This window comes from Protopterus annectens, chromosome 3.part1 (genome assembly GCF_019279795.1).
Source record: "Protopterus annectens isolate FY-2018-M chromosome 3.part1, PAN1.0, whole genome shotgun sequence".
In the NCBI taxonomy this organism is placed as follows: Eukaryota; Metazoa; Chordata; order Ceratodontiformes; family Protopteridae; genus Protopterus; species Protopterus annectens.
The window spans coordinates 1,672,330,501-1,672,346,203 of record NC_056732.1 but is presented as its reverse complement, the minus strand read 5'-3'; the positions used below and the strand labels follow the sequence as shown (position 1 = coordinate 1,672,346,203).

Sequence of the window (15,703 nt, the reverse complement as noted above, 5' to 3'; positions counted from 1 at the left end):
TTGGAATAGTGAATTTAAGTGGGGGTTTAGTTCTTCCTGGAGCTCGTGCAGGACACAGCCTGGTATTCCGTTCAGTCCCATAGACGCTGTGTTTTTAGCTTTGGAGAGGGCTGCTTTTACCTGTCTGTCTGAGATGTCTGGGGGACTACATTCATCTGGGATAGACACAGGCCCTTTTGGGGGGAAGGGGGGGTAAAATTTGCACTGAACTTGTCAGTCAGAATGTTGGTAATGTCAGTCGGTTCCATGTATTTTGTGCCATTTTGTATTAGCTTTGAGCAGATCTGGGTGTTTCCTCCCTGGTCCCTGACGTAACTGAAGAATGCCTTGTGATTATCTTTGGAGTCTTTGGCAATTTTTCTTTCGAAGTTTGCCTTTGTGGCTTTTATGGTAGAGCGAAGTTTCTTGCTAATACTGATCAGGGATGCCTTCCCTTTTAGGGTTTTGGCCCTGTCATGTAGTAGTCTCCTCCTTTTGTTGTATAGCTTGTTTTTGGCTGGGGTCCACCAGACTTGTCTCCTATTTTTGGAGGAGTGAGCCTTGGTTTTACTTGAGATGGCACGATTCATGCATTCCTGTAGGTGCATATAGAGTGCGTTCGTATAAGATTCTGCGGTTTGGGTAACATTTTCCAATTTCTCAGGGGCTTTGAAGCTTCCTACTTCTGTCTTGAGTAGAGTGAAGTTTGTTTTTGAGAGGTTTTTCACTGTGGTTTCCTTGGCTTGGGGTGGGATTGGGATGTGGATGTCCATTGTGATCAGTTTGTGGTCCGATCTCACCAATGAGGGATTTACCTCCGATGTGGAACATTGATCCCCTATGTTTGTAATGACTAGGTCTAATGTATTTTCCCCTCTTGTAGGAACAGTGACTAGTTGTTCCATAGCGTTTGAGTTGATGAATTCTAGAAACCGTTGGGCAAATGAGTTTGGACTCTAGTAGTTTACCCAGTCGATGTTTGGGTAGTTGAAGTCCCCCAATATTATGGTGTTAGTTAGGATCTTCATATTCTCTAGTGTTCTCAGGAAGGCCGCATGTGGGTCTTGAGACAGAGAGGGTGATCTATAGCAGGCTGTGACTTGGAAGGCAGTTTTGCCCACTGTTAGTTGCAGATGAATTGTTTCCGATGTTTCATGCAATGCCACTAATCTGGAGATGTGGGTGTCCTTGATGAAGATGGATACACCCCCTCCCTTGGTGCTATTGTCCGAGTTTTGTGGCCGAAAGTATGATATGAGTTGAATCCTGGTAAAGCTGGGGTGCTCTCAGGAGCCTTGAACCAGGTTTCTGTAACTGCACAGATATCTATTTGCTCCATACTGAGGAGTGCCTCGAGTGCGTGCATCTTTAGGAATCTATCCCTCCAGCATGTTTTGTTTATTGTGGTGACAAGGTTTAGGTCCCTAGAGCATGTAGCTCGGAGAGATTGGGATTTCTTTAAGTGGAGCATGTCCAAAAGCTTTAGGTTTAACATAGCTTTGTGTGTTAGGCAGAGATTGCCTCTGAGTCGGCGATATGCAACAGAGTAAAGCTCCAGTTTTGTGAGACTGTCTGTGTAGGGCATCTTTGTGAGGGACTTCTGTGGCCTTTCCAGTTGTTGTAGATGTCTTATGAGGTACATACCAAAAGGGGCGTTGTACTCTATAATGGGTCTAATGAGTGACGAGTAGAGGGAAACAGTGACCTCTTTTTTCCTCGATGAGAAACCTTTTGGGATGAGGTGTGCCATGTAGAAGGATTTCCTGACTGCTGTGGCAATGTGATTATTAAATGAGAGATTACTGTCCACCTGTATCCCAAGGTCTCTTGTCACGCTTTCGGTGTTAAGTAGACTACCGCCTATGTGGTAGTTCATGGGTACAGAGTTTTTACCAAAAGGGATGACAATGCACTTTTTGTCATTGAGCTTGAGGCCATGGCTTTGACACCAGGTATCTGTCTCAGCGAGGCCCTTTTGTAGGATGTCCACATCTTTTGGGGTTTTGATTATGGCTTCTAGTTTGCAGTCATCTGCGAGCTTCATTAGCCCAAGACCTTCTGTGTTAGCCTTTACTTCAGAGAAGTAGATACCAAACAGGAGAGGACCCAGGACTGAACCCTGTGGCACTCCACTTGTCACTGGTCTGAAGTCTGATTTGGAGACTGTTGCTTTCACAGTGTCTGTTCCGTCAGTGAGCCAGTTGGCAACCCATCTTGTGAAATAGAGATTTATACCTAGTTTAGTGAGTTTATCTATAATTCCAGAGTGGGGGATGGTGTCGAACGTCTTGTAGAGATCTAGATAGGCTGTGTGAATCACCTTACCTTCATGTACGGCTTTGGTCAGGTTTAGGAGACATGATCTTCCTTTTATAAACCCGAACTGGGTGGGGTCCAGAGTTTGGAGATTACCAATGTCATTGTTTATAAGTTCCATGATGATACATTCCATAGCCTTGCAGACCAGGCTCATCAGGCTAATGGGGCGGTAGTTTTCAGGGTCCATGGTGGCTCCCCCTTTGTGGAGTGGGATAACAGTTGCTGTGTGCCATTCATTGGGCACATAGCCTGAGGTGAGGCCATGATTGAACATGGTACTTAGGTGGGGTGCCAGTTCGTTCTGTAGTTCATGTAGAACGCAGCCTGGGTTGTTGTCAGGTCCCATGGATGCTGTGTTCTTGGCTTTGGAGAGTGCGTTTTTTTACCTGTGCAGCCGTGATTACAGAAACTTTGCATTCTTCTGGTGTAGAGATGGGCTGTTTAGGGGGAGATAGGAGGGGTAAAGTTAGCACTGAACCTTTCTGATGAAGTCCCCCTTTTTTGTGATTACTGGGATGAAAGTGCTTAACAATTGTTATTAAAGTGTTTTAACTAGCTTGGATACATTTGGTGGTTGCCTTCTTTTGTGATTGACCTACAAACCTTCAGTGTCAGTCAGCATTATAGTCCAGGATGTTTTTTTTTTCTTTTTTAGTAGGCTTTCCATCCATGATAAGCAGAGCTCTTCTCTAACCCATTTCAAATGTATCTTGTACCTGTGGGTGTGGAATCAGAAATGTACCCATGGTCTGCCACCTGTCTCTCTAATAGAAAGAGGTAACCTATAAATGGTTGAGCATCCACCCCAGAATCTTCATAGGTTCACAGGGGGTTTATATTAGATCATCGAAGTTTCAGAACTTCGAATGTTCTAATATCGACTACTAATAAGTGAAAGCTGAAAATAGTGAAGTTTCAGAAAACCAAATTTTTCCTTAGGGAAAGAATTTGGTTGTCCATTCCTGTCGCTTCGCTATTTTCAGCACTGTGGTGGAAAGTTACGCGTTGGGTTCAGTTAAGTCTGCGATTGTGTGGACGTGAGGGTTAGGGTGGGTTAGGTGAGTTAGGGTTTGGGCGCGGGTCAGGTAAGTGTGTGAATATGTGGACATAAGGGTTAGGGTGGGGTAGGAGAGTTTAGGGTTAGGGTGCGGGTGAGGTGTGTGTACGATATTGACGAACCTTGGGGTTAGGGTTTGGGTTAAGGTAAGTAGGTAGATAATGGTGTATGTACAGTTTAGTGTAGGGTTAGATGTAAGCTTTTAGGTGTATGTGTGTGGATTGCTGTTTGTTTGGTGTGTTTGTGTTGTGTGTATGTGTTTTGGAACAGCAAATTTTTTTCCTAGGGAAAAAATTTGCTGTTCTGAATTTTCGATGTCATCAGTTTTTGGTTACTAGGGGTCGATATTAGAACATTCGAAGTTCTGAAACTTCAATGTTCTAATATAAACCTTTCATAGGTGCTTGCTAGGCTAATGCCCATAAAGGTCTTTTTAAGCCTAGCCATGCATCCCAAACCTCTGAAAGTTCTGGTACCCTTGATAAGTGTAAGCAGAGGCTTGGGAGTTGAAACATATATACAAGCAGGGGCTGAGAGAGGAGCCATTTACAGGTTGCCTGTGTCTATTATAGACATGGGTGTCAAGCCAGTAATGAATTTCCTATTCCCTATCCAATTGTCAAGTCAACATTTGAATTGAGTTATGGAGGAACTGCTTCACATGGACATATACCCCATAAAACAACTTTAGAGTATCAGCCTGACAGATGCATTTGGGAAGCAAGGCTAGGCTTAAAGAAGTACCCCTAGGGGTCATTAGCCTAGTAATCACCTGTGAAACCTATACCTGCTCTATAGTCTCACACATGCTGTTTTGAGATGCTGCCATTCTTCTATGACTCCACCTATTTACTCCTGTAACTGGGGTGCTAGAGCAGAGCATTTCTTTTTCTTGTGTTTTCACTCCAGTAAATTTCTAAGTCTTCAGCCTAATTTCTTTTGACCTTAATGCCTTCTCTAATCACTGCTTGCAGCTGATTGTATATCCCAGCAGTGTATGTTGTAGGTTCACGTTCACTGGAGGTGATTTTTGCAATCTGGGATTCTACCGCAGAGCCCCTTTTTTACTAGGAGGAAGTCTACCTAAGTTGCATGTTGGCCACTCTTGTATGTGATCTTGTGACTGTCTCCTCCTTGCTAAACCATGTGTCCGCTACCATCAAGTCATTTGATGGTAGCGGACACTGAAGAAAACTGGCTATCTAATGCCCAGTTATTACTCAACCCGAGCAAGACTAAACTCCTTATCTTCCAACCCACTAAATCTAATCTAATTAGCCCCCACTTTAATATTCTAGCCAACGGCAATACCATAATCTCCCAACAGAACACACCAAACTACTTGATGTTGAAATTGATAGCCGTCTCAGATTTGACACTCATTTCTCTTACCATAAAAAAGGTTCACAAAAAATAGTTGCATTGTACAGAAACAAACAATTCTTCACCAAGACAGCCTGAATTTCTGCTGCCAATTCCCACCTAATCTCCACTTTACTCTACGCCTCTCCTATGCTTACGTACCTTAGACAGACCTAAGCAAGCTCAAGACTTGCTACAATAAAATTGCTAAGTTTGTCACTGGTGCATCTTATCACAGCCAGTACTGTATCTCACTTAGAGAACTTGACTGTCTTGAACTCCTGCACCTTCGTTGCCTGAATCAACTCTCCCTTGCCCACAAGTTAGTAAACCACCCTCTTAAAGTCCCATCCCTTCAAACCCTTCTTCATCCCTACTGCTCCACTAGACCTCTACGCTCCAGCAGCAAAACTCTACTTCTAGTGACCAAACCCAAGAACTCAGCAGGAGAAGCAGTATTCTCCTGTGTCATATCCAGATTATGGAATAATCTTCCCCCTCTATAACCACACTACCTTCTTGCAATCACTTGAACACTGGACTAAAAACTCACTTAAAAGGTCTCTGGTTATGCCCATGCACCAATCCTGAGTGTAGTAACCCTCCTTTTACCTCCCCTTCCTCTCCTCTCCCCTAGCCACCTTGCCTCACACTGTCTGATCATTGCATTCCTTCCTCTGCAGGCTCTGGCTCGCCCTTTAACCTCCCCTCCCCTCCCCTCCTTACTCAGTCTCTCAGATCTGTTATAACATGCTTAACTACCTCACTTTATCTCAACTCCAAATACATATCCAACTGTCTTGCGCCTAGCTTCCTCTCACTACCACATATATTACTCACTCAGTCTCCTCTCTAACTCCTCTATCTTCCCCTTCCATCCCATTAGCCCTTCTAGTTTGTTCCACCTTCATGTGGGGCTTCTGTTTTATATCTGCTTGAGTTTAGTGCATTATTTGCATATAAGATTTAGGTATACGAGTTTAGAACCGTATCTGTTTGAGCTTAGTACTGTCTGTTATATACAATCCTACCTTTATTCCTAGCCTTTAGCTAGACATACATCTGTTCATTACTATGCTTCATATTGTATGTGTAGCTAATGTTTGCTGCAGTATGTATTATTTGCTATTGTATGTATATTCATGAGCTTTTCTCCCCAGGCCTTCACTGAAAAAGGACCCGTGTCCAGTTGGAATTTCCCGGTAAGCAAATGTAAATAAATAAATAAAATTTGTTAGACAGAAGTCTAGAATGCCCTTTCCTTTTTTATTGTTGCTGCTTATAAAAATCACTTGACAAGTGCATCCAGTCATATAACCTTTGAATGAAATCAATTCCCATGGTCACATGTTTACTAGAACCTATGGGTGTAAAACATTTCCTCAATGAAAAAGCTTCCAAAAAGTACATAATTTAACCTTACATGCTGAAAATATAATGTTTTACAGTTTCTATGCTAATAAAAAACATTTTAAGTTGGTAAACACATGGAGATCTGGTCTTATATGAGGTGGAGATCAAAGATTTTTACAGTTAACCATAACTCCCTACTTACATTAGGATTGTTTCTTTAAGAGAACCTGTTTTCATTGAAGCTTTTCCATTGTTGAAATGTTTCATGCCCATAGGTTCTAGTAAACATGTGACTGTAGGAATAAATTTCATTCATGGGTTAAATGTGATTGGATGCAATTGTCATGTGATTTTTATAAGCATTGCTTTTTAACTTGGAAATGAAATATTCAGCCATTTTAATCACTGTTTCTGAAGATGTTTTAGTAAAAGGATGAAAGGTGCTAACAATGTATCCCCATTTGTGACGGTCTTTTCAGTGTCTCAGAAGGCAGCCTCTTTGTGAATTTCTTAAATGAAAGATATAAAAGTTACCAACTCTTTGTTTTCTTTGAAATTGGCAGCATGTCAACCATTGTTTGCAAACAGACCCCCTGTTTTTAAGCTGATGACTAGTTGCATGCAGTCTTGCTGAGGCTTGATATGCAATCTACTCCAGGGTCTGAGAGTCCATTTCACCAGTGCTGTATCTGCAACTTACTTTGGGGCATATTTTGTTGTCAGCTGTAAATCCGAGGGTGTTTTTTGGGTGACAGTGGGATGTTTGCTGGAACTTCCAGTCAATTTTTGAAGCATAGCTTAATATCATTCCAGTATTATAAACTGTAAGGAAAGAAGGGGAAAAAAGCACAGTTTTCCAAAATTTGTACATCGTACCACAACAGAAAACCATTTACACAGCAACTAGATACTTAACCTAAAACAACATATGTGGTACTTGCCAATACTATTAACTTATCTAAAAACCAAACGGACATGGCCACGTTTTACTGTATGCGCCATCAATCCCTGTCTACCACAACCACATACCAACTTCTGTTCCAGTGTACCAGCATTTCTTTTAGCTCACTACATTTCCTGACTCTTCATTGACATTCTGCAAGGATCTCCAACTCTCCCACTTCTCTTGCCCTCTATTCTCCCACATCCACTTATGCATATGCCCTGTGAGTTAATAATACTATAGCTGTTTAGTAATATTTATTCTTGTTTTTGAAACTTACAAATATTACTTTATTTCTTATATTAATCTTATCACTTCACTGCATTTACAAAATCTCATTTCAGACGTGAAACTGCATTTCTGACTGTAAAGAAAAGTGTTCGTCACCAAGAATATGACTCTGTTGCTGTTCTGTTTATTACTGTTCTGTTTTTGTCATTCTGTCTTTATTTTATTTATTTAATTTACATTTGTTGACCTGGAGTGTCCGTCTGAGCTGAAGCCCTTTTTCAGCAGAGGCCTGGGGAGAAAAGCTCCAATATAGGAAACATTTTAATAACAGTTATTACACTCCTAGAAATATATGTAAAAGTTACCATTCTGGTAAAGTAGTTAAGATTAAACAATACAAATCAAAAAAGATAAAAAGTATAAAACATAGGAAGTTAAATGTTTTAGTTTCAGTAGGTTAGGCAGTCTAACAATACTAAGCAGAGTATAGACAATACTTTAGGAGAATTTCTTAGGAAGTAAAGGGAGTAAGTTATTATATTGGGTGGTGTGTAATTGTTTTACAGTTCAAAGTGAGTTGGTTGTGGTCAAGGTAGTTGTGAACAGTGGCAGGTCCAGTTTTTTTTTTAAAGTAGTCTTTGGTAGCTAATTTAAATTGTATGGGGTGAGTTAAGGTTCCTTATTTCTAGTGGGAGTTTGTTCCATTCAATAGAGGGATGATAGCTGTATAAATTGCAGCCTGCCTTGGAATTTGGTTTGTGAACATTTAGCAAATCTTGGGTTGTGCTTCAGAGATGCCTGGCAGGACAATAGTGAGAGATGAGTGGTGATAGGGCAGGGCAGAAAGCTGGCTAATATATAATGGAGTGAATGATTTGCAGCTGAGTTTGAAGAAGCAGGTGAAGGTAGTTCTAGCCAGTTTAGGTATTTTAGGGAGAGACAGTGATGAGATTAATATGTTTGTTGAGCAGCAAATCTTGCAATCGTGTGATAGGTTGATTCAAGTTTGGGTTTGGTAAGTAGGGATGTATTTAGATTAGTGAGTATTTGGGAACAGTAAGCTTGAAGCCTTTCTCCCTTGGCCGCCATTAAAAAGGGGCCTTTGAGTAGGGTCAGTTGGCCTTTCCCAGTAACCAATAGAAATAAATAGTTTTATGTTACTCCTGTGTTTTTGCTGCTGTAAGATTGATTGCATTGATTTTCTCAGTGTGACTATGTCTTTACAGATGAGCTAAGCCATTAGCCAGTTTGAGCACTTAAGCAGTTGTATAACTTGGTTTTGTATGTCCTCTGCTGTAACTGTAGCAGATGTGCTGGTGTTTGGAGTCTATTAACGTGTGAACTCTGTGAGAGACAGCTTCAGGTTCCCACTTTTAGCTTATGAGGGGTAAAAAGTGACCTTCTTTCATGTTTTTTTTAAATTGGTTTCTGACTAGGAAAGTGTATGGGAAGTCCCATGAGATTGGCTTAAAGTTCTGAGTAGCAGTACCCCCTAGGGTAACTTTTTGCTTCCCTGATTAAGTGTGGTAGAGCTGTCATTTTCCAAAGTTTGTGCGCCTTGTTTCTCGGAACAAAAAATGGAGCTAAATCTGTCGAGCAGAGGTGTGATTCAGTAACCCAGGATGTACAGCTGCCAAGAAAAGGTGTGCTTCAGTAATCCCAGATGTACAGCTGCCAAGCAGAGGTGTGCTTCAGTAACCCCAGATGTACAGCTGTGAAGATGAAACAGAATCTGTAACCTACTGTTAACAGATGACTACCTTGGATAAGTGGAGTGGCATATTTGTGGAGGTGTGGGGTATGGTTGACCACACTCAAATGGCAAAACTGGGATCTAAACCGTGAGCATCTCAAGCATTAGTGAAGTGAACTTGAGTTGACCAAATGTTGGAAGTACTGGCTGACTGTCTCAAGTAGATCTTTAACCATGTATGTGTGGCGGCACTCTTTTTGTCCGGCCAAGATTCAGGAGGAAGTACAGGCAGTAACAACAGCGGTTTGAATGACCTGTCATTTCATTGTCTAGGTTTAAAGGTAGGTTTCTTTTAAGGCATCAAATGCCTACATCCTGCAACTGGAACATGCATATCACTACAGCTTTTATTAAAAATATGCATGTAACAGGTAAGTTGTACTGCTGAATTTTATTATTTGTGTGTGTATTATAAAAACGTAGATGTTTAAGCATCATATTTTAAATAAAAAAAGTGGGACTACAGCAATTTATTTGGGAATTGAGTTATGATGACCATCAGCTGTATGTCACTGGTCCATCTGCTTGATTTATGGCCTTGTATAATGTATGAAATGTTTAGGCCAAGAAGCGTTTGTGTGATTGAGCTTGAACAGGATCCTTGTTAATTTCCTTCCCAGCCCTTTCTAAGAAAGTTTACAGAAAAAAAGGTGATAGCAACAGCATGGATTGGGAACTTGTAGGCACCCTGTTAGTTTGTGTTAGTCGAAGCATGAATGCAGCGGATACATTTCCGTAGTGTAGATCCAGGCTGTATCACCTCTGTGGCCAGTGAGTGTTGTGACAGGGGTAGGTAATGTTTTTTTTTCTTTGTTTTGTTTTTAAACATGGACAAAACTTTTGGAGTGTGAATAAGAACAAATGCTTCTTGTTTTACCGGAATGGAATCAGAAGGTTAATGTGAAATGCTAGTCAGAGTATTCTGTTATACAACTGCATATTCCACTGAGAAATATATGTATATCAGGTGCAATGCAGTTATTGCATAACAAGAGCTTCTTGGCAGTTTTTAAGAAATTATTTTTAGCATTTGCTTTCTGTATCCTATTACATATCAGTCATGTATTTTGTTATGCCTTTGAAACTTGTTTATATGTAAATCTAGCTATTTGCAGAGTTCGTTTCCTCGTCTGTATTCCTTCTTTAGTTTCAGCAGCTATGTTTAATGTCGTATCATGCTCCACTGTCATTGAGTATTTTTTTGGGAGAAAGATGCATTATTTTAATCTTAGTTTTTTGCTTTTATCCCCCCAAAAGCTTTTTATTGTACAATAAAGATTTAAACAAACTGTCAGCTCCATTCAGAAGGTTTGATCTTCAGAATTCAAAAGTGTTTGAAATGGAGGAGGACCATAGTGGCTGTGCACAGAAGTGGCATTTGTCTTGATGATGCCCTTCACCTGCATCCTGTTACTCCTTTCCACTGCCCTGTCGTAGCCATTGGTACCACTCAATAAAAAGTGCTCCTCGGGTGCACCTTCCCCAGCTGGGACATTCACTTTTTTTTTTTTTTTTTTTTTAATATGAATTTGTCCTCCTTTGCTTTGAACCTTTGGTGCCAGAATCTGAACCTGCTCAGCTGTTTCTGTATAAAGTACATCTTTTTGTCATCAGTGAGTACATTTAAATTTGTGTAAGTTCTAGAATAGTGATCATTAGGTAGAGAAGAGTACATCTTTGTTCAAAGAATACTGCTGCAGTAATGTAACACTTGGACATTTCTATTCTTTGTCTTTTGCTTGCTTATTCCAGCAATGTCAGAGTTCTTCCTACTGTAATATCATCTTTCTCAAGGTCTGCAGCTGACATGCAAGCGTTATTTGCTTAGTTGTAGTGAAACAAGATTGCAGCTTGCATTCATCGCTTTGTGTTGCGGCTTTCAAACGTTTTTGTTAGAGTACTGTGTTTTCTGTAATTACTGTTTGTATGGCTATTTCTCTCCATTAGGGGTGGTTAAAGTCATTAATTTCCTTTATTGTAGCTACGACATGTAATGTGTTTTTATTTTTTATCTTTGTTCTTTCTGCAGAAATCTCTGGTATCATTTTTGGTAGGGAACAGTTTTCTTTTCCTTTGTGTTATCCTGCCTTATTCATTTTCATTACAAATGAATCCTAGCAGTTGCAGTGAACATTAGTAAGTTGTTTGTCTACATCATGTGTATGCCTTCTTATGGGTGATGTGAACTTTTTGTTAGGAAGTCTGTATTCTCTGATTCTACCTGAGTAGAGCACACCCTGCTCCTTTCCATTGAGATAAGTGAACTAGTTTTGGCTGTTAATTATAATCTTCTTATCTGGTGTCTCTAATACCCAGGCCCACTGGCTATACCCAGATTTGTAAGCATTACAGTCTGGAATCAAACCCTTTCCACCAGTGGCCCTAGATAAAACAGGACATGTGTTTAGTTTTGTGTCACTTAGAGTTACTTTTGAATCACATCACAAGTAGCTAATTATTGTGCAAGTTTTAGTACAAAAAGCCCCCATAGAAATGGATGGATGATAGCGATTAAGAAAATTATACCACTGTGCAGTTTTGTTCAGAGAAAACCCCCTTTACATCTCCTGTTACAGAGGAGCATCTCTGAGAAAGAGCAACATTGAGGGAAAAGGTTAAGTACAACATAAATCTCCTTTGGTGATCAATGGTCAAAAGTAAGACCAGGAAAGTGTGACAGATAAGTTAATTGTAAGAACACGTCATAAGCTGACATCCATGCCATAAAATGATGTGTAAGAAAGCTTTGTTACCAAGCTAAAAGTGCATACAGACATCTGCCAGAGCTGACATCCTTAGTACTGCTTCACATCAAAGCCTGCATTATACAGGAACAGATTTTAATGCAGCTTGATAAGGGCAGAACCTCGTCATAGGTCTGGGAACCAGCTTTGGGCTAGTGAACATTCCACAGGCACAAATGTGTTGGTCAGTTTTGGTCCTAACCCTTACCACATAACACTGAATGTTTGATTTTGACACCAAATAGTTCATATACAGCAATTCTTCATGTGCATTACTAAGTGCTCTCTGTCTGGTATCTTGCAGTACCTAGTGTCAGATGATGACACCAGGTGGTTGTGCCTCTATGAGGAGTCTAGGTGGTGTCAGTGGATATAATAGGTACTTTATGCCTTATTGGATGGGAACTCACATGTGATGGCTCCCCTTTCCTTTTAGTTGCTCCCATTTGGCCAAATGTCTGCTTCAGATGTTCTCAGTAACATGGCCGGAGTCAGTGGTGGTAGATACTCCAGAAATGATGGATCTTCTTGGTGTCCCCTTACTTCAGGACTGGCTGCATCAGAGACTTTCCATGTAGATGCCCTTTTGAGGGCTCTGCTATGGTTGTTGTCCCATGGAATCACAGTAAACTGTTATGAGTCATCTGTCTGACTTCAATTCAGAGATTATCTTCATTGGGGTGGATCTGGACATATCTTGAGCTGGTGCTTTGTACCTGAAAAGTGGGTTGAAGAAATCAAGAAGTTGGCATCTTGAGTGACAGATCAGAGGTAGGTGGAGTCTCGCACCTTTCTGTATTTCATTGTGCTGATGATGGCCATGGTTTTCATTCTCTCCTAGGTTTGCCCATGTATACATTTTGTTACATTGATTGTTCTCTGATTTGTCAGTAGCTTTAGAGCTATTTGAAGCTGGTACACCTGGGAGAGCTCACGTATCATCTCTGTACAGAAGTGAAATCACTTGAAGTGGGAGCTTCACATAAATCTTTTTGGGCTGAGGTAAGTTTGCTAACTCTGCAGGAGGAACTAAAGCCTGAATCCTCTGCAGGAGAGGTCAGACAACTAGCCTATAACATGGTACTTAAGACTCATAAGGGACAATGTTGACTTTCACTTTTGCACAGCTAGCATGGCCATTGATGACATCATCATCTTGGTAGAAGTTCACATTTCAGCACATATAAAATTGAAGGATTACAAGCTACGTTTGTAGTGCTATTTTTGAACTTGGTTGGTGAAGCATTTAATTCAGATCATCTTGCTCCAGAAGTTGTACTGTTTACTGTAAAGGGAAATGCAGCTGTTCTCATGTCATGGTTCCTGCAGCCAAGCTGATTTGGCATGGACACTGAACTTAGAAAAAACACCAAAACTTAATCTTGTCCCTTAGTTACTGAGAATGCAGTATTTTCTGGTGTCTCATTATTTGTTCCCATAGATGCTACCCAAACTAAGACAGAGATGTTCTGTTCGGGAGACATCAGGTTGCATCTGATGAGATTGTTGGGTCAGTAAGAATGTTGATCTCTGTACACATTCTGCAGGAGTTTTGAAATTCCTTCAGGTTACTAGGTTCATTTCTGCCAGTGGAGACAGTTCTTTTTGGTAACAAGTTCTTGTGCAGTTTGTGAACCTCTAAATCTTTTGGCCTGTGTCAGATAATCTGTTTGATCCAAGCCTTCTTTGATATAATGGTGCATGTTTTCATTATTTTTGCATATTTCAGAACTCTGGCTTAGAACAGGTTAAGCAGTTGCAGAAGGGAGTTGCTGCCCACATAGCTTTTCTCCTAGAGAGCTAAACTTTTACAAACTTGACTGGTTTTTACTGTGCTGTACAGTGCAGGACTGCAAGTTTAAGTCAACAACCAGTCAGGAAACCCTCTGTATTAAGATGTGCAGCAATAAGACACTGCGAACACTAGCAGAGTAGCTTCTCTAATACCAAAACTGCAAAAAGTATTCTAAATGAATAAAACCTTGGCATAAATAAACTTTAGCATTGTTTTCACTTAGAGCACACAGATGGAAATTGCCGTTAAGTAAGCAGTAATGCCTCCAGTGTGTGTTATTGCGCATATGCTTAGGTTATTGGCTGTTTGTTAAACTATTTTGTACTTTTTTAAGTTATATATGTATAAAATATAATATTTTTGATGCAAAGCAGTTCCTCTGCCTACTGTTTCAAACTTGCTGTAGTATATACTATAATCAGGGACACTTTTATTACTGTTAACTTGAGACATTGGCAGAATAAGAGAATTCTAATTATATACATATTCTGAAGTAAAAAAAAGTGTATAACTCTGTTTGTTACATATTTTACAATGATCCCCTATTAATATTCCAAAACGTGCACGCTGATTCGCCAGCGTGCCCATTGTAAATCCCACAATATACCAACAGAAAAAGGTCCGGTCGCCCGGAATTTTTTCCATTGGTATAAAGTGCTAAATACATTTTTTTTTTAACAAATAAAAAAGAAAAAAAACGGAGCAACGGGAGACTTTCTTTTCTCCGTTGCTTCCGTTTCAAAGCATTGATGTACTGGGTATGCATGGGACGCAAGTCACATATGCATATGCAGTACATCAGAACAAGGAAGCAGTCTACCACAACCAGCGGAAGAACAGTAATGTGCCGTTATACAAAGACATTATTTAAGAAAAATAAGTTGTTTTTTTTTCTTAAATAATGTCATTGTATAATAGCAGTAACTGCCTCCTTGGTTGTGGTTTATTGAAATTTACCCATGGATGGCTTTATTTAATCAGTCGGGCTTCGCCCTCATGATTAAACCACACCAACCGTGGGTAAATCTTCAATATACCACACCACGTCGTCGGTTATTGCTTAAATAATTCAGCACCTTTTCTTTAAAAGTCACCAGTTTTAGGAGGGATTGAGGGGGGACAGAGCTAAAATTTGAGTCAAAATCTGGTGTCCCTGACGTGATAGGCATGGACTTCATGTCCTGTTGAAAATGCATATTAACATAAATCTTGTCATTATAGTAACTTTCTAATTTTAAAAGAGAAGTATTTAAAATGTGTCTGTATTTTTGAGTCTTTGTCCCCCCCCCCATTATTTATCCAGAATTCTTGAGCTAAGAGGTTGAACAGTATGCATACCTCGTAATTTTAGGTGAGTTGCATCACGTCTCTCTGTCTCTATCTCTCTCTCCCGCTTTTATGTATGCAAGCACCCATAAACTTACACACGCAGAGAGAAACCTAAACAGACTCATACAAGCTCGCACTTTTTTAATTTTTTAATTATCCATTTTGTTTTAAATTTACATTCACTACACAGCAAAAGAACTGCTTAGCGAATGTAAAATAATGGATCAGTCGATCTGACTTTCATGCAGGCATACTCACACACAGATATACACACTTCTTATAATTTTTTTGTTTTAATTTTACATATCTTACATATGCACTACTTTGTGAGTGTAAAATAGTGGAGGACATTATCTCCGTTACAGTCTGATCTCCATGGCAGCTTAATATGCTGCTGTGATGTGGCAGACTCATTTTTCAACATGCATTACCTGTGAATTAAAATACCCTGCTGGAGAATGTTTGTTCTCCAGTTGGAGTGGTGAGTCCCCACTCTTTACAACTGTACAAGGCCTGGCAAGTTTCCTTTTTTACAGCAAGAAAAGGCTCGACAGTTTTTGTTTTGTTACACACACACACACACACAAAAAAGTCCTAAACTGTGGGGTTTCTCCAGTTCCTTCCCATCTCCCAAAAAGCGTGTTGTTTGACTGTTTGCTTAATGTCCATAGATGTTAAATTTATTTTTGCCCTTGTGGCCTTGGTTGTGGCTGAAAGAGTTCTAGGATAGTCTAGTTCACATTAATTAAATTGAGTAAAATAATTAAATGTTAGTAAAGGGTATAAAAGTGATGGAGTGGTAATAATTTTAAATTCTGAGAGCTGTAAATGTTTATCT

The 15,703-nt window shown here is 40.0% G+C and overlaps 1 protein-coding gene across 2 annotated transcripts in view; it reads left to right on the top strand.

Annotated features, from left to right (window-relative positions):
• MROH1 (maestro heat like repeat family member 1) overlaps positions 1-15,703 on the top strand; it is a 2,449,684-nt gene that overhangs the window by 301,389 nt on the left and 2,132,592 nt on the right. The window lies entirely within an intron of this gene.